Genomic DNA, 26,932 nt, shown 5'->3' on the forward strand with positions numbered 1-26,932 from the left:
ATTCATAAAAACCTAGAGGACTTAAAGAAGCAATCGCTTGTACAATACATTGCAATATTTTTATATTGTATTGTTTTGTGGTTTAACAGCTCTTCTAGGAAACTCTTAGAAAAAAAAACCCAGCACCACTCTTGTTCTCAGGTTGTGTGTGTTATTACAGCTCTGCTCCTTTCATTTTAATGGAACTGCGCGCCAAACTGAAGGACAAGAGTGGTGCTGTAAAGCAGAAGGCGGGAAGGAGTCTTTAGAAAAGAATTCAGTATTACTAACATCTGAATGATAGATTTATGCTTGTGGAGAGATGAGAAAAGTAACAGGTACAGGAATCCAGTGCTGCCACTGCATGCAGGCCAATGCACCGAAGAGTAGGAAAACTGATTTGCATTTTATTTAGAGTAAGCACGAGGTTAACATGTTTCAGGAGACACTCTCCCTTCCTCAGAACAATGTGCATATATGTGGGTGGTACAGTCAGGGTTTAAAACAGTAAAAAGCCCGCCAATCCCGCCCACCAGGGGGAGGGAGGGGGAGGGAAAAAAACAGAGTGTCCCTGGTGGGCGGGATTGGCAGGCTTTTTACTGTTTTAAACCCTGACTGTACCCCCCACATGTATGCACATTGTTCTGAGGAAGGGAGAGTGTCTCCCGAAACATGTTAACCTTGTGCTTACTCTAAATAAAGTGCAAATCTGTTTTCCTACTCTTCGGTGCATTGGCCTGCATGCAGTGGCAGCGCTGGATTCCTGTACCTGTTACTTTTCTCCTCTCTCCGCAAGCATCACTTTCACTACGGGCCCCCAATCCGGGAGCATCCCGACAATTGGTACATCTAGCTTTGGCAGCCACTGACTGCTCTCACTGTCTTCCCTAGCCGTACAGTGTAACGTATCCAGTACCCTTAATAGGGTGATATGCTTCAAGCCCAAGTGGCTACAAGGTGAGCACACTACCTCCCTCACCCCTCCGTCTACACACCCTCTGATATCACACTAGGCGCCAGTGCCTTGTTTTTTTTCTCCTCTTTTCAGCAATGATAGATTTATATAGGGAAGTAGTAGTAGTAGACACAAAGCTACAGCAAACACAAAGCTGGGAGGCATCCCGCCAGTCTCCATGTCATACAGGCACTGCCTGTATTACATGGGGACTGGCCGGATGCCGCAGAATTACGCCAGTTTTACTCCATGTGAACTGGCCGTATAACTAATGATTTGTGAAAGAGAGTGATTATGAAGTGATGGGCAAAGACATTTACAGGTATATGGTCAGTATTGAACACTATAGTTGAGGCCCTATTACACGGAACGATTATCAGCTGTTATAGGCCATTACGGACGATAATCGCTCCGTGTAATAGAAGGAAACGATCAGTCGACATGAACGATGTCGGGTGATCGTTTCAGGTGTTTGTCTTTCAACATGTTGAAAGACAAACGACTCATATGGCAGCAATCTGCTTTTGTCGCTCCGTGGAATAGGAGCAGCGGCAGCACACCACTGTTATATGCTATGGGCTGCCCGGATGATCAAGCGATCACCCGGACAGCCCCCCGCACCTTCCTGCAGCCTCCCCTGCACTTACCCGCTCGCTGCCGCAGCAACTAGTGGCGGCGGCAGTGAGCGGGGAACGAGGAGCTGACAGCGCTTGTTTGCTTCTTGTCGCTCTGTGTAATAGGGGCTTTAGCCTCCTGCCCTGCTGAAGGCAGGTTACAGATAAGGCTATGTTCACACAACGTATCTTTTTTTATTAATCACAGCTCCGGATCCCGGCCCTGTACACTCTATGTGCAGACAAACTCGCAGCGGGACGGACATCCCGCTGTGAGTATCTCCGCAGCCCGCCCTATTAAATCCCTGCCACTGGAGCATATACATCACCTGGTCCCCTCTTGCCCCGAAGCAAGCCGGAGCATGGAGAAGGTGATGTATACACTCTGGCAGCGTGGGGGGGGGGGGGGGGGGGAGGGATCCGCAGCGGATTTTGCAGGGGAATTCGCAACGAGAAATCCGCTGTGGATCCGTTACGTGTGAACACACCGTAATAATGAAATAAAACGCTTTGTTAGCTCGGCAATCGCCTTATCAGCCTGCTGCCTTTTAACTTTGTGCCGTTTCATGCCATTTCTCCCCGGGTGCCTGGAAAAGATGAATACGGTACTGGGAAACTTCTCCTAGTTTCCCAGGACTGGATCCAGCTTTTCCTGGCACCCGGGAAGAAGCCGCACTAAGTAAAAGGCAACAGGCTGATAAGCCGACTGCTCGAGCCAACGGATCGCTTTACTTCGTTATTACTGTAAATTCGCTCATCTCTAGTCCTGATTGTAGGCGCCCACAGATCACACCCCATTAGCTGCCTGCAATCACAGATCCTACACTTGTGTAGGGGTTTGTGGTGTGTTCAGGTTTACATACAGATTTTTTGGTTGCATTTGGTGAAAACAAAGCAAGGAATGGATTTAAAAAGATTTAAATCTCAGTCTTTCCTTTATGACCTGTTCTCTATTTACAGTCTGTTCCTGGCTTTGGCTTCAATAATTGCATTGAAAAATCTGTCTGTGTAAACAGACCCTTAGGGCCACATGTATCATCCTGCGAACAGATGATTTTCGGCGGAAAGTGCCGATTTGCGTATTTTTTTATACGCAAATGACCGATTTGCGAATAAAATATTCGCAAATCGGCACTTTCCGCCGAGTACACCAGGGGGGCGGAAAGGGGGCGTGTAGTGGGCGGAACGGAGGGCGGAACGATTTACCATCCGTTCCGCCCAAATATACGCCGAAAACCTACTCCAGTCCTCAGCTGGCGTAGGTTTTCGGCGGTGCGCACCGGCGCGCACGGGATTTATGTAGAGGCAGTCCGCCTCTACATAAATCTCCATAGCGCTGGAGCTGCGGGGGCATTTTTAAGTCCGGCGTAAAAATCGCCGGACTTAATAAATGCCCCCTTTAGAGTCTTTGGAGCCTGGATAGCAAATGCTGACAAAATACGATATGCTCTATTTTTTATTTTTGCAAGTTTAGGTCCAGACACATACACGGACTATGGCACCCATAGGCTATGTTCACAATATGTCAAAAAGAGAAGAGGCGGACGCTTATACAATTTAAAATGATATCCCTTTTTTCCGCAATTTAACTGACTGCAATGGGAATGCATTGAAGTCAATGGAAAGACAAACGTCCAATGCACACAATGTACTAAAGACGGACATTATTACCGCGGACGTCAAAATAATGTTCATTAATGATGTTTTTTATTAGTTGTTAACACAGTTTTACTTTTAACACCGTTCTTTCTCCATTTTTGCTATTAAATTCGATGGACTTTTCAATTAAGACACACACAAAGGCCAATTAGTAACTCAAACTAGAATAATGTACCAACAGCGGTCAATGCACTAAGGGAAGGCCAGGCTGCTAAATGACGTCCGTTATTTTAGACTCAAAATGATGGACGTCATTTCTGTATTTCAGTCTGTATTTCTGTCAGTCTTTTCGTCAGTTATCTTTCAACCAAAACCAAGAGTGGGCTGAAAACACAGAAACTGCACAGACCTTTCCATTATAATTTTGCACTGTCAGTTTCATTCCTTGACCTGGTTTTGGTTGAAAAAAGACTGACAGAAAAACTAAGTGTGAACATAGTCAATAAGAGTATTTTACCACTTTCTTCAACAATTGGAATTGGCGTTTTATTTAGAATTTACAAACCTTTATTTTTTAGTTATTTATTTAGCAGAGTCTTGTAGTACTAGAAATTATACTTTATGTAAATGCAATCTGTATACATCAGTTATTTTTAGCACATGTACCATAGATGGGGTCTGGATAACAGTAACCGTGGTGCTGCTTATGCAGTTTTAAACATATTATTTTTGTTGAGTGTTGTTTTCTGGGATGTAGTAAGACAAATTTCATGATTTTTTTTTAACTTACTGTGATCTCTCATCTGTGGCTAGCAAATGTACTAGAACCCTGCTAAACTAAACCACAAAGCTCTCATGAGAGTAACCACCTGTGTCACAAGTACATTGTAAGAGTATTTGATTTAAAGTGAAACTCCCTTTTAATTGACACAGGAAATTTTACTTACTAACGCTTAGCTAGGTAAGATATGTTGTTGTTGTTGTTAATATTGTCATTACGATAGTGCCAAACGGCAGCCAAATTGTAGTATACAGATAAACTGTCTACATACTGTACAATGATCAGCAACAACAATAGCAACCTTTACCAACAGCAAAAAAAATGTATCTGTCCCAATAACAAGCCCACACTTCACAAGCCCTTCTGGTATCTGGCACAAATACATTATTTTTAAGTTCTGCGAGTTCTGTCTTCCATGGATAAAATCTTGTTTTTCCAGACCATCCCACAGATACTGGATCAGATTGAGATCAGGGAGGAATTTTGGTATTTGGAGGCCATGTCAACACAAGCCTATACTATATTTTCCTGAGTGTAAGACTACTTTTTAATTCAGGAAAATCTTCTCAAGGGTCAGGGGTCGTCTTATATGCCGGTAGCTGAAAAACTGCTGCGCCCCTGTAAAGGGCATCGAGGGTTTGGAAAAAAAGAGATATGGTAGAGTGGTGTTGGGCCCAGAAAAACACACCCCTTTCACCCGTCTGGCCCGCACTTGTATCCTACCGGTATTACTGTACCTCCTTCTCTGCCTCTCAGATCTCACTGCTGCCTGATGCTTTTTATTCATTTTTATTTGGTGTGCGTTGGTAGTGAGGGGTAGTCTTATACGGCAAGTATATCCCAAACTCTATATATTTTAACTGGGAAAGTTGGGGGTCGTTTTATATGCCGGAAAATACGGTATATTCCGGAATAATTTTTGCAGTATGGCCAGGCACATGATGCAGTTAAAACACACTACTGCCATTAGAGAACAATGTTGCCATGATGTACTTGGTCTGCAACAATGTTTAGATAGGTAGTATATGTTACCCCATCATGACCCAGCCCAAAATGGCCTTGAGGACAGTCTTCAATTGTTCATTTTGTTTTTACCTCCTCGCTGTCTAAGAGCTATAGAGCTTTTATTTATACATCTACAGGGCCACGTAAGGCTACGTTCACATCAGCGTTTGACCATCCGGTACCATTCCGTCTACCTTTTCTGGCGGATCTGTTAAAATCCCCATAGATTCTCATGATATATTAGTGTGCTCCGTTTGCCCTAATTGTGCTCTGTTTTCATGCAATCCTTTCAAGATCCGTTTTTTTGAACGGAGAAAAAAATAGCGCTTGCAGTATTTTTCTTTCGGTTTAAAAAAACGGATCACGAACGGAAAGTGCACTTCCGTTTTTTATTTACGGAAGGTATTTCTGTTCACATCCGTTTGTTTTTGTCCGTTTTTGCACTGAGCATGCGCAGAAGCAGCAAGAAACCAAAGAAGAAAAATAAACGGATTGGATCCGTTTGCATCAGTCAGCATCCGTTTTTCTAACTGATGTACAAAAGTCATTTTTTAAGCCAAAATACAAAGGGACCATTAAAAAAAATGAACATTTGCAATCAGTTTGCATCAGTCTGCTCATCAGTTTATGCACATCCGTTAAATGAATATGGACGGATCAGTTAGAAACAAAGAAAAACGCTAGTGTGGCTGAGCCCTAAGGGCTTGTTTTTTCAGGAACATGTTTACTTTGTAATGCCCCCTTTTCAATCTACCATAAACTGTATGACAATAATATTTTTAGTTTACACTTGGAAAAAATGCAATTTTGTAACTTTTTTTTTTTGGGGGGGGGGGGGGTCCGTGTCTATTTAATGCAGGTAATGTAAAACTGACATGATACTGTTTTTCTATACAAATACAATGATATTCTTGTTTTTTTAGCTTTTCTAATGTTTTTTACTTTTTTTTACAGCAATTTTTTTGCAACTAATATGACTAAAATTGCCCTCGATTTATTTTTCCACTTGGGGCTGTATGGGATGTCATCTTTTGCACCCTAATCTCTAGTTTTCATTGGTATAAAATCTGTGTAGAATAGACATTTTTATCACTTTTTATACTTTTTATATATAATATAATAAAAAAAATCAGCAATCCTAATGTATTTTCTTTTTTTTTCTCTTTTCATTTACACAGTTTACCATATGGGAATAATGTTAGATCAGAGATCAGACTGCACAGAGGTAAGCAGTATACCTCTGGCAGACATGGAAATTGATTGGGACACAATCAGAGAGTGACAGGAGTGGCTCATGTCACTCACACTTAAGTGCAGCATTTAAGGGATTAATGATGAGCAACAGCAAGACCACTGTGGCCCATAATTAACAGCGAGGACGGGCTCCTGATAGCAGCCAGCCCTAACCCTCTTTGAAGAAAAAACAGCTCCTAAACTTGCTTCATAGAGCCCCCTGGACCCTTAGGTGTACCGGTACGCCATGGGTCATTTGGGAACAGTCATCTGTGCCGTACCAGTACGGCATGGGTCATCTAGGGGTTAAAGTGTTATTGTCGTTTTTTGTTTTGTTTTGTTTTTTTTTGCAAAAATCAACAGTACAGGCGAAACTTTGGAATAGGGTTTATTAGGCAAATATGCCATTAGACTTTCCAGAGGCCCCCCTCCCTCTCCTCTCTCATTCACTGCTCATTATCAGGAAATCTCAACTCTTTTACATCAGTCGAGCCCTGTCTAATCTATGTAGAGGGGAGGGGGAGGAGGGAGATAACCGCCAGCAGAGAAGCAGGGATTACACAGTGGGAGCTGTGTGAAAGCCGGTATTCAGAGGTCACAGAGGTCAGTGCTAATTTGAGAGGAAAGCCCGGTGATGTAGCTGTAAATTAACTCTTTGTTGTCCTGTTTTGGTGCCTCATCTCCCTCCACCCCTCCCCTCTCCATAGACAATCATAAAGACAGGGAGGAGAGCTTCAAACTGCTTTTTCATGATAAAAATGCATTTTTCAGCTAATAAACGCAATTACAAAGTTCCTTAAAATCACCGTACTATTGATATCTGCAAAAAAAAGTAAAATCCACATCATGCCAGGACCCCAGGTTTCCTATCAGACTGCTCCTGCCAGTGCAGCCTGAAAGTGCATCCTGTTGTCTTCTTTTCCTCAGGTAAGAGATGCACTTGGCCATCTTATAGTGAGATAAGACAGAAGCCAGCTTACTGCTCACATGAGGACTGCTCTGCACCGGCTCACACTCCAACAGCTGTAGATAATGACTTCAATGAGAAAAACACAAGTTTAGCGTTCAGTCCAAATAGAAGTCAATATTCCTTACACCTTGTTCTGTGCACACATAACAACATGCCCCAACAGAAAAAGCCAATGGGGGAGATTTATCAAAGGGTGTAAAATTTAGACTGGTGCAAACTGCCCACAGAAACCAATCACAGCTCAGCTTTAGGCAGTGCTGAAAGGAAAGAGGAGCTGTGATTGGTTGCCGTGGGCAGTTTGCACCAGTCTAAATTTTACACCCTTTGATAAATCTCCCCCAATGTGTTTCTGCCGCATTACATGGCCTTAGTCATAGTTATGACTAATAGTTATAGTACCATTCCATGGGCCAGTTTAGATGCTTATATGCAAAGAGTCCCATACATAGCAAGTTGTTATGCATTGTGCCTGAATTCTTTCTATCCTTTCTTCTTTATAGCCTCTTCCTATGCCAATCAGTAAATCTTAGGCTCCAAAGACCCTGTTGCAGGTTCAATGGTCTGAGGGCATGTTTGAAGCTTTGGGTATTGGAGGTGAGTCCCACAGTCTTAAAGAGGACAGGCTCCCGACCCCCTGTTAGATCCCCCTATACTTACGTGATCCCGCCGGATCCCGCTTCCTGAGGCGGTCGGGTCACAGAGATTTCAGCGCCCGAAGCCCGGCGTGCGCGCTGACAGGAGAGTCCGATGCCCATAGAGAATGACGGAGCATCGGACTCCCCATTCATTCTCTATGGGCATCTGACTCTGCTGTCAGCGCGCGCCGGGCTTCGGGCGCTGAAATCTCTGTGACCCGACCGGCTCAGGAAGCGGGATCCGGCGGGATCACGTAAGTATAGGGGGATCTAACAGTTTATCTCTGTTCCATTTCATGTATGCTGGCTCCTCTATTTTGGGGGGCTTGCATAATCTGTTTAGTTATCCTATGGAGCCCGCAAGCCCACACAAACCATAGGGTGGATGCCTGTACAGTCTTAAGGGTACTAAGGGGGGACAAGAATTGTACCCTATCAAACTAATATAGTATTTTTGGTAGTACTGTAATTTTTATTTTTTTTTGCAACTATCCTTCCTAAGAGGGAAAGTGGGAGGTTTCGCCATCTATCCGTATTTCTGTAAATAGTATAGCAAAGTTGTGTGTGTAGAAGGAGAAATAAGAGTTGTTGAGCTGTACACCTAAATATTTGAGTGAGGAATCCCGCCAATGATATTTGTAGTTAGACTTCAAGGTAGTGAGTAATGGGTCTGGACTATTTATAGAAGGGTCTTCTGTTTTGAAGGTATTTATTTTATACCAAGGCAACTTCCCAAATGAGGCTAAAGGAGCACGGAGGTTTGGAAGGTTAGTGTTTGGCTGAGTTTATGTTAAAAGTATGTTATCCGCAAACAAAAATAGCTGAAATTTTTCCCCCAGACATGTACTTCTTGTATATCAGGATGATATCTAATGGCCATCGCCAAGAGCTCAATACATAGTACAAAAATAAGAAGAAAGGGGGCAACATTGGCAAGGGCAGATAGATATAGAACAAGAGGTAATGGGTAGGAACCTAATTGTTCCTGAGGGGGATCTGTACAGGGCCTGAGTCGCCTTGAAGAAGGATCCACTAAAACCAAGGTCTCTATAACCTGAAGCATAAATGGCCACCCCAGGTGGTCGAAGGCTTTTTTCGCATCTAGACTCAGAAACAATGCTGTTCTTTATTACAGCATCTACCATATGTATACCCTTTCTAGTGGTGTCCCTACCTTGTCTGTAGGGGACAAAACCCACCGTGAATCAATTGGGTTAACCATGTGGATAAAAAAAAATCCTTTCTTGATTTTGGGATCAGGGAGATAAAAGCATGTGTTCTTTCTAAGTCATTAAATAAGGTAGTCAAATGAGATGTAAGAAGGGTACAAAAGTACCATAATACAAATAGGTAAGACCATCTGGGCCCAGGAATTTGCCTGTTGGTAAGGTTGTGAGGATTGCTGCCATTTTGTCTGCCATAATTGTGGTGTTTAATTGATTTGCAGCTTTGGTAGATGGTTTAGGGAGATGACAAGTGGCAAGGAACCATTCATATAGCTACAGTATTTACTGGGTCCTGTGGTATGAAATTTCTCTGCTATGGTGGAGGGGCCGTGTATTAAAGTACCATCTCTCTCTTTTAGGCTAGGTTCACACTATGTAACTGTGCGGCTGTATTTATTATGCGGCTGTAAATGTGCAGATGAAACTCCGGCCGTGGGAAAAAATAGACATGCGGCTCAAAACATACGGTCATTTACTTGGAAATCTGGTTCAACTAAAAATAACAAATAAAATCTTAAGAAAGTGATGCAAACACCTCTGGATGCATCTGGGAAAGCAGGGAAACAGTTTACATGAATTGCTATTACCGGGGTTTGCGATCCTCTGCAGTAATGCCGATGTCTCTCATGGTTAATCTATTAAATTAATAAAACACATTTTCGTTGTAATAAAGTGCCTTTCGTTGTTCACTAATTAAATTTAAACTAATTCATCATTTTGCAATTAAATATACTGTTAAAATAAATAGATATATAAATAAATGTATATTTATATATATATTTATTTTTTGACAGTATATTTAATTGCACAATGATGGATTCGTTAGAATTAAATTATTGACCAACGAAACTGAATTTATTTCATCGAAAATGTGTTTTATTAATTAAATATTAATTAGTACAGGAAGCTCCATAAGCCGTTAATTCATATTGCCGGCAAAAGAGCATTCTGTACTAATCATCACTTTACTTTAATGAAAACATCAAATGTTTCTTCTAATTATGTTATCACAATAGCATTATTAGAAGAAACATTTAGAATTATATGTGCGCTCAGCTGATTGGCTGATCGGCTCAGCGCACATATAATGAGCCGGTCCGCAGTACAGTCACTTCATTGTGCTGCGGACCAGCGAAGAGGCAACATCGGGGTGAGTATACAGCTCTCCCCACCCCCTCCCCAGCACTGCACCCCTCCCAGCAAGGAAGGGGGGGTCAGTTAACCCCTTCCTTGCTGGGATGGGTGCAGTCTGACATCAGTCTGGCCCCCAAGGGGTTAAGGGGGATGCAATACATCCTCCCTTAACCCCTTGGGGGCCAGACTGTAAGCAGCGATCTGTAAAGATGCTGCATACTGTAAGGTGCACAACACCGCTCACAATGATGGGTGTTGTGCTCCTGTTTGTGTGTTTTTTGTGTGTTTCTCCCTTTTTGTTTTTCAGATATCGGTATCCTGTGGATTACGTCGGATTCCATGGACTACGTCGATGACCAGCGTTTTTTTAATGTTTTTTTTTTTATAAAATGGTCAATGAGGGGTGTGGGGGTGTTTTTATTTGAATAAAAAATTTTTTAACTTGTGTCTTGTCTTTATTTCTTTACTTTATAGACTTAGTAGTGGAAGCCGTCTAATAGACGGAATCCATTACTAAGTTGGGGCCTAGTGTTAGCCGGTATAAAATGGCTAACACTAACCCCCTATTATTACCCCAGTACCCAATGCCACCAGGGGTACTGGGAAGAGCCGGGTGCCAGTGGTCCCGGAGCGTCAAAATTGGCGCTCCTGGACCGGGCGGCAGCAGGCTGGTAAGATTTAGGCTGGGGAGGGCCTAAACCAATGGCTCTTCCCACCCTGGTCTTACCAGGCTGCTGTCGTTTGGTTTTTAACCCGGCTGGTTATAAAAATAGGGGGGACCCTATGCGTTTTTTTTAAATTATTTATTTATTTAAAAAAAAAACCCGCATAGGGTCCCCCCTATTTTTATAACCAGCCGGGTTAAAAACCAAACGACAGCAGCCTGGTAAGACCAGGGTGGGAAGAACCATTGGTTTAGGCCCTCCCCAGCCTAAATCTTACCAGCCTGCTGCCGCCCGGTCCAGGAGCGCCAATTTTGACGCTCCGGGACCACTGGCACCCGGCTCTTCCCAGTACCCCTGGTGGCATTGGGTACTGGGGTAATAATAGGGGGTTAGTGTTAGCCATTTTATACCGGCTAACACTAGGCCCCAACTTAGTAATGGATTCCGTCTATTAGACGGCTTCCACTACTAAGTCTATAAAGTAAAGAAATAAAGACAAGACACAAGTTAAAAAATTTTTTTATTCAAATAAAAACACCCCCACACCCCTCATTGACCATTTTATTAAAAAAAAAAAACATTAAAAAAACGCTGGTCATCGACGTAGTCCACGTAATCCGACGTAATCCACAGGATACCGATATCTGAAAAACAAAAAGGGAGAAACACACAAAAAACACACAAACAGGAGCACAACACCCATCATTGTGAGCGGTGTTGTGCACCTTACAGTATGCAGCATCTTTACAGATCGCTGCTTACAGTCTGGCCCCCAAGGGGTTAAGGGAGGATGTATTGCATCCCCCTTAACCCCTTGGGGGCCAGACTGATGTCAGACTGCACCCATCCCAGCAAGGAAGGGGTTAACTGACCCCCCCTTCCTTGCTGGGAGGGGTGCAGTGCTGGGGAGGGGGTGGGGAGAGCTCTATACTCACCCCGATGTTGCCTCTTCGCTGGTCCGCAGCACAATGAAGTCACTGTGCTGCGGACCGGCTCATTATATGTGCGCTCAGCCGATCAGCCAATCAGCTGAGCGCACATATAATTCTAAATGTTTCTTCTAATAATGCTATTGTGATAACATAATTAGAAGAAACATTTGATGTTTTCATTAAAGTAAAGTGATGATTAGTACAGAAAGCTCTATTGCCGGCATATGAATTAACGGCTTATGGAGCTTCCTGTACTAATTAATATTTAATTAATAAAACACATTTTCGATTAAATAAATTCAGTTTCGTTGGTCAATAATTTAATTCTAACGAATCCATCATTGTGCAATTAAATATACTGTCAAAAAATAAATATATATATATAAATATACATTTATTTATATATCTATTTATTTTAACAGTATATTTAATTGCCAAATGATGGATTCGTTAGAATTAAATTATTGACCAACGAAACTGAATTTATTACAAAGAAAATGTGTTTTATTAATTTAATATATTAACTATTAGAGGCATCGGCATTCGGCATCATTGCCGGCTATTTTTGAAGTACTCCGTACGGACCGCCTGTCAATCCTCGGCCGCATGTCCAGCCGCAAACAATGGTCTTGTTCATTTTTTACGAGTCCGTTTACGATCGGGCCGTAGATTCATACATAGTGTGCACTGTGCAGCCGTATATCCTATACTTTACAGCGTACGCATGAACCACCAAAAATACCGCCGCACAATTACAGCCGCAAATACAGCCGCACAGTTACATAGTCTGAACCTGGCCTGAGGGTGTAAGGGGTCTGCTGCTCTGTGTGTTCCTGTAGTTGAATTGTCAGTAAGGTGTGCGTCTTATTACCTCATTCACGGTAGCACTTTCTAGAATATGAGAAAATTTTCACCCTTATGTAAGGCTTTGTTTTTCAGTTTCAGTTTAGGGCTGCGTTCACACACAGTATATTTCAGTCAGTATTGTGGTCCTCATTGCAACCAAAACCAGGAGTGGATTGAAAACACAGAAAGGCTCTGTTCACATAATGTTGAAATTGAGTGGATGGCCGTCATTTAATGGCAAATATTTGCTTTTATTTTAAAACAACGGCTGTTGTATTGAAATAATGGCAGTTATTTACCGTTATATGGCGGCCATCCACTCAATTTCAACATTGTGTGAACAGAGCCTTTCTGTGTTTTCAATCCACTCCTGGTTTTGGTTGCAATGAGGACCTGACATGAGGACCAAATACAGCCTGAAATATACTGTGTGTAAACCCAGCCTAGTTCTAGTATTGATTACTTTTCACAAAAGAGCTATTAAAGAAGATTAAATTAATTTAGCCTCTAGGGAGCACAGTTGAGCAGAGAACTTCACTGCTAGATGTTTTCTATCCGTTTTTTTTTTTATTTAGTAGCTGAGAGAGATGCATTATCCTCTGATTACTGTTTTACGTGCCTCCCAGAGCACTACCAAGGAGTTCCCAGAGCCAGCGTTAATGTTAGAGTATTGCTTTTATTCATATAATATTCCTCCGTGTAATAGGGCCAGCGATCAGCTGATGAACAAGCAAATGCACACTTGTCAGGAAATCTCAAAATTGTCAAAAAAACTTTGGCTGATAAATACTAGGACATGAACAATCCAGGGCTACACAAAAAATGCAGATCTAGGAGATCAGTGCTTGTTTACAGGGCAGCTAAGGTCATGTAAAACAGCCTTTACTAGTACTGCTATGGGGAAAGAGGTGATCATGTTGTTAGGAGGTATCAGCCTAGAGACAACAGCAACCCTTGAACAGGGGATGAGTAATGCCCCCTGTGTGGACGTGTTCTCCTAAAGCCAGCCCTGCTCATAGGAAGCAGACTATTTAAGAGCATACAGTATTTTACCATTTTTATTCCTATCAAAAGTTTCTGTCATGATGCAAAGTGCTTGGAATGGTCAATATCTTCAGCAAACCTGAGTAGTTCTTGAGCTTCCTAATAACTCACTTTTCCTTTCAGCAGGTCACCTTATAGGCTACCGTAAAAGAAAAGTGCATTTTATACAACACTTCTTATTGTTGGTATCTCAACAATTGTAACAGCCTGTAGAATACAGCTAAGTAATGGGTTTCTCTAATTTGATCCACAATTTTAGAGAAATATTTCCACAATGTAAAAATGATTTGACCTATAATGCCAACTGAGCAGTTTTATGAAGATATAAAGCTTTAGGCTGGGTAGACATGTTGAATTTTGATTGTATTTTTTAAAGTTCACACAATGAAAAATTTTCAATAAATTGCAATACCGGACACTATTTATTGAAAATTAAAATAAAATTGTGTCCTATGGAATCCCAGATGGAGTGTATACGCTCTATCTGTATACACTCTGTCCAGGATTCCATGCAGCCTCATAGAGAATTGACATTTCTGGTTTGTGTTGCCGCTATTCATTGAATTGCGGGCGTACAAAACTGACAGTGCAGACAATGTAAAGTGCGGCCCAGGCCGCACTTTGCTATGATGATTTGGAATGCAAGCACTCCCGAATGCGCCCGCATTCCAAATCAAAAGAAGTGAAGTTTATCCGCCCGGTACTACTGTACCGGCCAGCGTGAACGTTGCTGACAGCGGCCGTTCACTGACACGGCTGTTATGCAGTGTGAACCGGCCTAACTGTGTTCTTGCTGCAATTTCCCAATATTGCAGCATATGTGGGGTAAAATAGCATAATTTCCATTACAATTTTGGAAAATTCACGACCTGATAGGTGCTGTAGTTTACGGGAAATTAGATGACCCAAACCACTTGTCTCTGACACATTAAACACTGTGATTTTCTTTGGGCCAGACTGGTGATCACATGACCCAGCAACAGCAATGAAATGCATGGATGAAGCTGCTCTGGAATAAAGTATATGGCACTGTAAGACTAGTGATGGTGGACTACCTTTTTAAAGTGTCCCTGTCGCCCTGATTGGGGTCTACTTGTTTAGACCCTCATGATCTCTAGATATCGCCAAGAGAACACATGGATGTGCACTTCACTTCCAGGCTCCCTGTGATCGTAGATACCTTAGATAACCTCCTTGATAACCTCCTTGATACTATCTGTAAATAAAAAAAATTTTCAGTAAAACATTTAACAGAAAAATAAAGTACTAGTGAGGCTTTGTTATCACTATGTGAAAATGACAGCTGTCTCTCCACACTTTCCAGTGAGAACATAGCCTATAGCTGACCTTTGCTACCTTCATTGAACATATGCAATGTTGTTAAAGTGTAACTATCATTTAAAGCAACAAGTTAATGTTAGAAATTCTGTAATAGATCTCATTGGGCATAAGAGCTTCCTGTTCCTCATGTACACATGCATGACAGCTTAATCTGAAAAGTCATCTAAAGTGACAGGTACGCTTTAAGATAAATTCTGCCATTTGCCATAAATATAGTAAACCAAGATCTTCGTAACACTTAGGATCCTTTTACAGTTATCAATAGGTTGGAACCATCACTGCCAATAGTCAGCCCATGGAAAAGAGCTAGTGATCAGATGACTCACAAGAAATTCCTACTTTGTTAGCTGAACACCTTTTGAGGGGACATTAAAATCATTGGAAGGAGCTTGCGTATCTTCCCATTTGAATGGTAATGCACAGCAGACTATTATGAAGTTAACAGGCTCCACGAAAGATCCAGCCAGGCCGCACGATTGATTGAGCCTTGTAAAAACTCTGCAAATGACTGCCGATCTCGATGATCGATGCTCGATTGCAGGACCGTGTCTGCCCATATAAAAGGGCCCTTGATCATATATTTTAAACACATTACGAAGGATGTTCATTATAATATACACCTGTATACCATAGTGTTATCGATATGGTGAATATTGCAGAGGGCACTTCTATGGTGATACATGTGTGTTCGTTATCTGATGGGATAATGCATATATCAGAGTTTGTGTGGCAATGGGCATAGACGAGAGCAGCTTGTAGTGTCATTGGAGAAAGGTGGTGGCTGAAACACAGTACCGTTTTTTTAAGGTTTATTTTGGGTGTTGGTATATTTTGCTATAAGAAAACATATTTTAAGGGTTTTGAACCATCTGTTGTGATAAAATAGCTGAGGAGTTGTGTTCCAGTATTTATTTGTATCAAACTTCTAAGCTCCCTCAAAAGTGGCCACTCTGGTTGCACGTTCTGTGAAAACATCACTTGTAAGAGAAAAAGACATTCCAGGTTGCATTCAGCAAAGAGTGTTCTTTAGAATACACTTTCGATCTCCGCAGATGCCTTGTGAACTTCAGTTCATAGGAAAAACTATCCATCTTGTCTGGCAGAGCCTAAATAAACACAGAACATCTGCAGAAAAATCATAGAATTAAGTATTTCCAGTTTTTAAGCTTTAGGCTACGTTCACACAATGTATTTTTTTAATTCATCACGGCTGTTGTTGCAATTTGCAACAACGGCAGTGATTAATTCAAAAGATGCTTTGCATTGAAAATTAATAGAATCTCGGCCGGAGAGTATACACATAGTATACGCTTCGGCTGGGATTGCAAACGGCCTCACGGAAAAATGACTTGTCAGTTTTGTGCGGCTGCACAGAACTGTCAGTTCACACAATGAAGAGTGCGGCACTTTCCATTGTGTGCTATGGTGAATTGGGGTGCGGCACACACGGATGTGCCCGCATCCCAATTCAACATAAATGAAGTTCATCCGGACGGTACTGCAGTACCGACCAGGATGATCTTCACTGACACTGGCCGTTCTGTGACTCGACTGGGTCACAGAACGGACGGTGTCATACAGTGTGTGAACCTGGCCTTAAAGTGTACCTGTTGTTCTAATTTTCAAAATCTAAATCAGTAGGGGATGTCATATAAAGCAAGTTTACTATTTACAGTCATTAATTATTTTTAGTGAAGAAAAAATGTATTGAGGCCCTCAAGGATAGTTAGAGAAAGGATAAATTGGTTGGTAAAAGGAGGTTGTATCTTGTATAATGGAAATGAGGTGTATACAGAGTAAAATGTGTTAAAATTTATAAATAGACAATTTATTTTATTTTTATACAAGGTTAACCTCGTTTAGTTAGTGGCAGTCGAACTCACACTACCCTCCATTTGTTACTATAAGTGCATTAATTATTTTTAGTTATTATGCTTTATAACAAAGCTATACTTACGTTTATCCAGGTCCATTCTCCTGAAGGTAGCTTTTTAGTCTTTTGCTGGTTGAAAAAAAAAAGACCAAACGCAGGAAGTCCAAGTCATCTGTGCACTCACAGAGAAGGCAGTCATATGACTGATGGACACCTTGGGCCGTGACACTTTTTACTGGCCGGGACTTGTGTTTAGTCTCTTTTTTTCAACAAGCACAAGGAGTACAAAACTTCTTCAGGAGACTGGACCTGGATACACATAAGTACAGCTTTGTTATAAAGCATCAGAACTAAAAATAATTAATAAATGTAAATTGCAAACTTGCTTTATATCACATATACTGTTAATTTAGATTTTGAAAGTTATAACAGTGACACTTTGAGGCTGGGTTCACACTACGTATATTTCAGTCAGTATTGTGGTCCTCATATTGCAACCAAGACCAGGAGTGGATTGAAAACACAGAAAGGATCTGATCACACAATGGTGAAATTGAGTGGATGGCCGCCATATAACAGTAAATAACTGCCATTATTTCAATACAACAGCCGTTGTTTTAAAATAACAGCAAATATTTGCCATTAAATGGTGGCCATCCACTCAATTTCAACATTGTGTGAACAGATCCTTTCTGTGTTTTTAATCCACTCCTGGTTTTGGTTGCAATATGAGGACCACAATACTGACTGAAATATACGTAGTGTGAACCCAGCCTAAAGATGTTGTCCAGGCAGTAGACTTTTTTGTTATATACCTGTTGGGGGTGAATGTAAATAATAAACTACACATACTTTTACTGGCTCTTGCACTGGCACTGCCCTACTGCTCCATCACCTGCTGCATTGTTGGGTTGTGCGATTGTAGACCCCCTTAGTCAAGCTGAGTGGCTGGATGGCCCACAAAGTTTTTACCCCATAACTTGTAAGCATGAATGGATTGTTGCGATACCGACGGCATTTCGGTAGTCAGTCAGACAAACATGGGCCCGATTTATTTCAGTGGCCCAACAGTTAGGTAGTGACTGTTCTTTTCTTTTTCCAAGTGTACAGTGTACAGTATGTGTTTAGTCTAGGACTCCACATTGTGGTATGCTTTTGTGTCTAAAACAAAACTCTTATACGAATATGTCTGTAGAAAATATGCATTAATATTGCAAGCCCCTAACCGGTTTATCATGCAGGAGTGGTTAATATTTATCTGTATCTATATGACTTAGGGCCCGTTCACACTACTGAATCAGCGCAGAAATTCCGTGTGTAACCCCCCCCTGCTCGGACTCAATGACAAATCCTGCCTTCTATCTGTTTTAATGGGAGGGCTTGCGTGCCTCCGCTCTCCGTGCCTCTCCGCGCCTCTCCACTCAAAGAATTGACAGATTCCGTAGTGTGGACATGTCCTAAAGCTGTAATGTAAAAAATGCACAAATGTATTATGTGATATACTAGGTAAGGGTATATTCACATTACAATATGGGCATACTCTTAGCTAGTATATTCAATCACCCTGTAGGGATAGAAAATTATAGCATATACATTACAGATCTTTGGTCATCTGAAAATACAGAGAAAGTATTATAATTCAACAGGTTATAGGCTTGCAATTAACACACATGAAATGTACAGTGTACATTAAAAAAAGAATACATATATATATATGTATATATACATATATATATATATATATATATATATATATATATATATAAATGCAACTTTATGCACACATCTACATTTCTTTGACTTATACCTTAAACATATAGATAGAGGCTTCAATATGATTGCATAAACACTTATGTTATTGTAAAGTATTTTCCTTGTAAATAAAGTTGAACTCAATTCCAATCCTTGTCCCGCCCATGCCTTAAAATTCAAACCTTCTGGAATGATAAGGCTGTATCCTTCCATATGTTTCCAATTGACTCTGATGTTGAAATGTGCACTTTTGAACTTTCTGCAAGCAGAGTACCACTCTATGGCTTTCATATGGCCGTTTAATATGGAGTAAGCATTTACAAGAGTTATCTCAGATGTCCATAAAGGAACCAGAAAAGGGTGAGAGTCAGTAGCGGATTAAAATAGGGGCGTTTCCGGCGGTAGCCTGGGGCCCTGAGCTCCTGGGGGGCCCATGACCACCCAAACAGACTTATACTTTCAGTGGTGTACTGTCTCCTGGCTACACTTCCGCCATGATTTGCAAAAAATCACAGTTTTTTTTTATGGCAATTTTGCACAAATCAGGACATCATGACATTATCTGTCCTGTACTATGAACGCCAGGCTAGTGCTTCCATAGTTACAGTGGGGTGGGGGGGCCCAGGCTTGGTGAACAGCCCGGGGCCTATGGTAAAGTTAATCCGCCCCTGGTGAGAGTACTTGTCCAGGAGATGAAGTAGACAGGTCCCAGGTAATTATCGCTGGGATAAACACCACCTTTCCATACTTTAAGCACAATACTGTGATATCATATGTATTCTCTACATATGTTTCAGATAGGCACAGATGACGCTTCAGTCTACGTATGTGGATGACTGAATATTTCTTAGAAATGTGCACAATTAGTCATAATGGTTTACAGCACTTGGGCAGGAATAGAATGAGTGCAATAAAGAGGAGTAGTAACCAAAACATGATCAAGGTACATTAAATCATGATTCATCCTCTACGCTCTTGCATTCTGAGTTACACTTACAATTTTTCAAGAGCAGTTGATATCCTTGCCTATTCCCTAATACTATAAGTGGTTTTCCTCTGGACTTGGGTCACATTTACGATGTGTAGCATTAGTAGTTTTGTGCTGTGCGTGGGACATGTCAGCCACAAGTGATCATTGTGAAAGGAAAGCTTCTTGGCAAAATCTGAGTGGGAGCTTGCCAATTTTATATACCAGCAAGGTCTGTCAATAGATATCACATATGCAATATATTTTCATGAATAAATTAGCAGTAGGCATAGATGTTTGGGACTTGGCTATATATCTCATCAGGGGAAAGTGGTGTCTTTCTCACCTTTACCAGTAAAGACAGTAAATGTTGGAGTGTAGGAGTTGTTTTAGCATAACCCCAAGCTGGTAATGCTTAGAAGGTTTCACCCCAAGTGACACCTATACACAATGTGACACAGGTACGGGATACTACTACTACTACTACTACTACTAATACTACTGAGACACGATGGAGGGAATGCAGGAGGGATTTGTGAAGTCTCTTTGCTGTTCTTTATATGTTGAAATCAATGAGACACAAAAGGAATGATATGACCCTTTCCGAAAACATTTTTTTATGAATTCAGGGTTTAAAGGAAATTTAAAGGGAAAGTGTCAGCTAAAAAAATGTAGTAGTGAGACTATCCACACCTTTATTGTAGTTGTCTAAGGCTGCAATCACCTAACAAAATGCTTTGTATTACAGCTCTGAAGTGTCATAGAGGTGTGGCCAGGTAACACTTTAATGCCTTGACCACTCCTCTTGGACACTTTAGATTAATAAAAAAAAGCATTTACAGCTACAATAAAGGTATGAAAAGTCTCACTACTTATGTAGCTGTATAGCTATATGAGCAGATACAGGACTTTCTGCCTAATTTTCTAATTTTTCTACCAGCAAACCGAATTCATATGTTTGCAACATGTGTTAAACTTGTCCTGTTATATGTATTCAATATTCCAAATTCAAGCTGATCCAGTGGTGTGTGTTCTTGGCTATGTCAATGACATCCTCGTGTATGAATATATAACAATTGTACCACAAGTACATTTTGTAGCAAGTAAGAAAAGCAATTGCTGTTTTGTATTGTGTATGTTGTAACAGAAAGTTTGGCTACATATTCTATTGTCCAAGGTGACAAAAGCAGCAGACAAGGTGTTTGACAGTAGACAGCTATTGGAGTCACCCTTGATTTATACTGACCCATTTTAAACTCTAAATCATGGCATGGTTCCCAGCTGACACCCCCTGTTCTGCTTTATAACTCAGGACTTGCAGCAAGGAGCAGCAGCTGATGCTTTGCATATACTTATTATATATCTGACCCCACACCCATGCTATCTGCTTTGCATGAAATTTTACATGAATTAAAAATGCTACTGTCATGAATGCAACTTTGGCGCAGTCCTCGGTGCGTAAGGTACGACCGAGACTGCGCTTTTGGCCATAATCTTTCATTTATTCTGTGTTTTGTTTGCCTTTGTTTGTGCCCTGTCTGAACTGTGTCTTATTTCTTCTGGTCTGCTAATTGTTTTCCCTGCCCCACCCGTATCTGTTCTGCTAAGTTTCTTCTGGTCTTGTAACAGTACAACCTGCCTTTGCCTCAGTGATTGACAGCTGGTCCCTCCTATCACTTTCTGGACATGGTTCCTGGTCTCCTATTTAAGATTTCTGTTTCTGCCTGTGCCTGGCCGTTATTGACTTAGTCTCTGCCTGCTTGTGGTTCTGTTTCTTTGCTTCTCCTGATTTCTGCCTTGTATCTTTTGACCTCGCTTGCTTGCTGCCTGCCCCCGACCATATTGCCTGTTATTTGACTACTCTTTTGGATTCTGATTTTGTACCTTTGCTGCCAGACTGTTGTGACCCAGATTGCTGACCATTCTTATTGTGTTTGTTCGTTTTGTATTGTCTATTGTTTCACGTATCCAGGCCAGGGATCGCCGCCAAGTTGTCCGCTGCCATTTTAGGGCAGATTGCGGCAATTAGGTAGGGACAGTGGGCGGGGCTGAGCTCAGGGCTCACTGTCTCTGTGTGTTTGGTGTGACTGGTCCTGACAGCTACAGTGTATACAAGGTGTGTGACTACAGTTAAAAGTTGTTTTTTTTAGATGATAACTCTTCCCGTGATAACTTTGTCAGATGGAAAAATCCACTTAGCTGTAGTCACACATACTACAATGTTTCTGCAACTCCCATAGAGAATGAAAGGCGTAGGTACGTATCCTCTCCCAATCTAATAAGAGACCTAAACCTCTGATATTGAGATTGTGGGGGATCCAAAAGCTGGCAATTCCCACCCTGTGCATAAGTTTGTCAGATGGGAAAACCCCTTTAAATGCAAAATCAGTTGCCTTTAGCTAAAAACCATTGACTTTGTTTGGATGTGGGTATTTGTTCACATTTGATATTATAGTTGCCATTTTAGGCTGTGTACACACTGCTGTCAAATGCTGCCTGTGGGGTCTTTGTCTGCAGTTCTGGCAGATTTAACAGGGAGAATAGTGCTGCATTCGGGCTGTGTGATGCTGGTATTCATCATGCAATGGATTTGGCACTGTATAGTGGTTATAAATATAAACCACACTGCAAGTATGAACAGAGCCGAACATTATATAATAGGATTTATCATGATGCATCCCAATCTGAGATAATAGTTGGCTTAGACTGCTTTCACACACAGCAGTTTTACTTTGGAAAACTGCCACTGTAATTTTGAGCCAAAACCTGAGATGGATCCAGCAGGAAGCAGAAATATAAGACATTCTTTATATTTACAATTCAGTTTGAATCTACTCTATGGCCTTATTCCCGTATTCTGTGCACAGTCCGTTTATACAGACATGTGCAAAGGAATGGATTATCAGAACCCCTGGTTTCATGTATCATTATGATGCTGGGAGCTCTGAAACAGTTTTAGGCTATGTTCACACAACCTATTCACACAACGTATCTTTTCGTAAATGTACGGTCGCTGTTGAAATCGGCAACAATGGCCGTACTTTTTGCGAAAAGATAAGTTGCCTATTCCTCTATGGGATCACATGGGACACATAGTATACGCTCCGGCCAGGATCTCTCGCGGCACCGCAAACAACTGACATGTCAGTTCAGTGAATAGCGGCCACAGAAAATCATGTCAGTGCACACAGTGGAGCGAGCTGATCCGGCCGCTCTCTCCATAGCGTGCAGTGGAGTGTCCTGATGCACAGATGTGCCCCCATCAGAACTCTGCGGCCCGAAAGATCATCCGGCCGGTACCGGTCGGGATGATCTTTTCAGAGACTGGCTGTTCCGTGACCCGGCCCTGTGGGAACGCTGTGGAAACATAGCCTAAATCTGCGTGGTACTGTACTTTTAGTTTAGTTTGGAATAACCCTTTAAGGTTTAACTAATCACAAAAAATCCTAAAGATATAACTCTGCAAGAGATTAAGGGATTAAGAACCACAGCCCTACGCAACATGCTGACGGGTGTATTCTGACGGCAATCATCAGTAAATAAATGTATCCAGGCAACAATAAAGAATGTTCTGAAAGTCTTGTATGACTGCTCGCGCTAGTTCATATTTATGAGTCCCAGTATGTTTGTTGAATACTCTTCACCCCCTTATGTAAATATGTACCATTGACTTCCACCCTTTGTAAAGAGACAGACATTAAAGTATATATTGGGTCCAGTTGTCATACTAATACCTGTCATACCTTTCAAACCTGAACCAATAACTAATACTAAAATATGCACAAGCCTAAAAGGACAGCAATGGCTGCTAGTACTAATACTGCTAGTAATATATTCAATATTTTAATAAATACTGACCACAATTTGGTGTGAAATGTTTAAGAGTACAGATAAGTGAATCTACAGTAGGAACAAAGCGGAGTGCTTCGTTTCCATCTGCATTCTGCTCATCAGGCTGCGGGCTTTGAAGTCTGCTCCTCCCCGAGTGCTGGGAAAAGATGGATCCAGTCCTGGGAAATTTGGAGAAGTTTCCCAGGACTGGATCCACCTTTTCCCAGCACCTGGGAAGGAGCAGCATGGATAGGAGCAGACTTCAAAGCTCAAAGCCTGATGAGCAGAATGCAGATAGGAACTAAGTACTTCACTTTGTTCCTACCGTAGACTCATCTCTATTTAGGAGAGTGTAAGCAGAATGTATACATAGCTCTCGCTGTGCAGAACTGTGCAGAGAAAGTACCTTACCATGGGGATAAAGATGTTGTGTACGTGATATGGTGCACATTTAAATATAAGCAATTGATTGTTGTTGGCCCGGAAAGTTTTATTATTTCTATTATTTCTATTTTATTTAATGCTTAAAGCGTAACTGTCATATTTTTTTTATTGCAGAAATCAGTAGTAAAAGCGATTTTAAGAAACTCTGTAATAGGTTTCATCAGCCAAAAAAGCCTCCTTCTGTACTCAAGAAGCAATCTCCCAGCCTCCCCCCTGACTTCTTATCTGTGCATTATCAGGCAAACACGTCTTCATTACAGAGAAGCCAGTGACGACGGGCTCTGCTCTCTCCATTCTATCCTTATGGAGGGGGGAGGGGCCGAGGGAGATGAGGGAGGAGGAAGAGGTGACATGAAGGTCAGCTGTTTGTAAACTGTCTGGGCACCTAAGACGCAGGATTCTGGGGTCAGAAAGGTCAGTGCTTATCTATGAAGTTACTGAGAGAAGATTGCAGGGTGTTGTGCTTTGCAAGACGTGCTCAGTCACTCCTAACAGCCCCTCCCCTCTCCATAGTCACATAATGGACAGAGAAATCCTGCTTCTTCTGATGTGAGGGGGGAGGCTGGGAGATTGGGAGATTGCTTTTTTAGTACAGAAGGAAACTCTTTTGGTTTATAAAACCTATTACAGAGTTTCTTAAAATCGCTTGAACTGTTGATATTTAATGTTTTCAAAAAAAATGGCCCTGAAATAACAGTTACGCTTTAATGTATTTAGTGGATTTACATACACGGAAAGCCATCAATTATCTTGCTTAGTAGTAAGTGGTAATAATACAAAAAAGTTATCACTTCAAAACATCTTTGACATGTCATAGAGAAAGCTTTGAAAACTTTGACAGATTGAAGTCTCAATGCAGTCCCTATGGTCCAGTCTACTGCCAAAAGCACAGAGCAGAGAGAAGCAGTGCTCGGCTATGTGCTTATCCCTTTTGTTCTAGTGATCAGTGGGGTTTACAACTCACAGGCCTCACCAATCAAAACTTTAGACATGTCTCTACGAAAGAGTATTTATCATAGGGACACAAACCTCTACGATGGAGGAAGTCCAACAGCATTCAAAGGTAATCTTTACAAACTTGTCATCTTTGTCAAGTACTTGTTGAACGTTTGGCAGATTTGCTCATGACTACTCCTAAGCAATGGCTAGTGGTGGTTATAGGCAGTGAGCATGTTATATATTAAAGAAAATGTTGTTTTATGACAAGGTTGTTTTATTAAAATGTTTTTTTTTTGTTTTTTTTTTGTCAGGTTGTTTTACAACCACCACCCACATCCTCTCCACATCAGGGGAAAGCTGGCAACTTCGGTCCTGAGAAATAACTACAAGTAAATAGCTCATCATAATGATACTATATGTATAAATAGCAACTGAAAACATCTGTTTACAATGTTACAATGTTTCCTTTCTTTCGGCGGCATAACTATTTTTTTTTTAAATTGTGAGTCTAGTCATAAAGAACTATGAAGGCACTATCTGAAATGATACATATGATATATTGATGTTGACTGATAGTAGTTAGGCTTTTCTTCACCACCCCAAACTGATTATCCACATAACATAGAGCTAATCCTTGTGCAGAACTGCCATATATAAAACTGCATATCTGTGACAGATAACGTTCGCTATTCACCACAATAACGGCCAAAAATTAATGACACAAACATTCATTTCATGGCCGCTGCAAACATTGTGTGAGCCAGCGGCCATTTTTCCATAGACTTTTATGGAAATCATTGGAGAATTAAAACAATGGCTATTCTATTATTTTAAATTAAAATGGTGGCCTAACATGGCCTAAGATTGACAATGCTGCATACCCCCCCCCATCACCATTCTCCTATGCTCCAAGCACTTAGACCTGTGGATAAAGGCATTGGTTGCACCCGAACGCTCAGCAGCAGATTCCCGCTGTCTGACCGCTCCGTGGAGCAGGCGGATCCAGCGGGAGTAACGCCTGGAAAACTGGGATACACGGAGCGGGCAGACAGCGGGAATCATTACCGAGGGTTCGGGTTTGTACGAACCCGAACCGAACTTGGTTCAGACCATCCCTAGTTACATGTAATCTCTGTAATGTTAAATGTCTCCCCCCCCCCCCCGCCCCAAAAAAAAAAATTTTTAAAATTGTTGGTGCTATATAAATAGCATTATTATTATGATTATTTTTAATATTATTACAATGTTAATAATAATAATAGTCATGTATGACTGAGGGCCCAATTATGGTGGCTCACTTTTGTTAACATAATGGGGGTGACTTATCAAACTGGTGTAAGGCTCCATTCACACAGAGCAAAACTGTCGGAATTCTCCGCCGCGGAATCCCGTCAGCCTCCGTGTCATAATGCCAGTCTATGGGAGGCTCGCGCGCCTCCTCTCTCTGAGCTGGAGAATGGAAGAATGTTCATTCATCAGCGCGGAGGGAGAAGGCGTGCAAGCCTCCCATAGACTGGCATTATGACATGGAGGCTGGTGAGATTCAGGAATTGCTCTGTGTGAACGGAGCCTTAAGTAGAACTGACTCAGTTGCCCCTAGCAACCAATCAGATTCCCCTTATTATTCCTCACAGACTCTTTGAAAAAATGAAAGGGGGAATCTGATTGGTTGCTAGGGGCAACTGAGACAATTCTACTTTACACCTTGATTGGAAAATCTTTGTGTGGTGTGCAAAAACAAGGCTGAGGTTTCCATAGAACAGAGCTGTTTTGGGGATCTTATATATATTACATACACTCTCTATTTTGCTAATTGTCTCTACAAATCTCTATTTGGTGGTTAATTTTAAGGGTGGTATTACACGGGACGATTATCATTTGAAAAATCGTTAGATCGGATTTGAACAGTAGTCGTTTAGGGTAATAGCAGACAATTAAATGACCAACTAGAAATAGTTGGTCGTTTGATAAAATTTAGACCTATTTTTATCGCTGATCGTTTGCAAATCGTTCACATGTAATAAGACGTTGTTCGGTGGTTTGCAGTATCAACCAACGCAGTAGCAATGACAGGACGAACGCAAGAACGATCATAGGTAACGATCATTGTTCCATGTAATTGGGTGAACAATAATGGTCGTTTGAAATCGTTTATCGTTAATTGTTG

General features: G+C 41.4%; 1 protein-coding gene across 2 annotated transcripts in view; it reads left to right on the forward strand.

Moving 5' to 3' along the window:
* The window catches only part of STAT6 (signal transducer and activator of transcription 6), a 100,117-nt gene that overhangs the window by 27,364 nt on the left and 45,821 nt on the right, over nt 1-26,932 (forward strand). Inside the window, exon 2 of one of the 2 annotated variants that reach the window (XM_069970394.1) lies at nt 25,077-25,154. The exons of the other annotated variant lie outside the window; for it this stretch is intronic. The gene's annotated coding sequence lies outside the window, so the exon portion shown is untranslated. The remainder of the gene's footprint in view (nt 1-25,076; nt 25,155-26,932) is intronic. 2 annotated transcript variants of the gene reach the window in all.

The sequence above is a fragment of the Dendropsophus ebraccatus genome, chromosome 5, assembly GCF_027789765.1.
Source record: "Dendropsophus ebraccatus isolate aDenEbr1 chromosome 5, aDenEbr1.pat, whole genome shotgun sequence".
In the NCBI taxonomy this organism is placed as follows: Eukaryota; Metazoa; Chordata; class Amphibia; order Anura; family Hylidae; genus Dendropsophus; species Dendropsophus ebraccatus.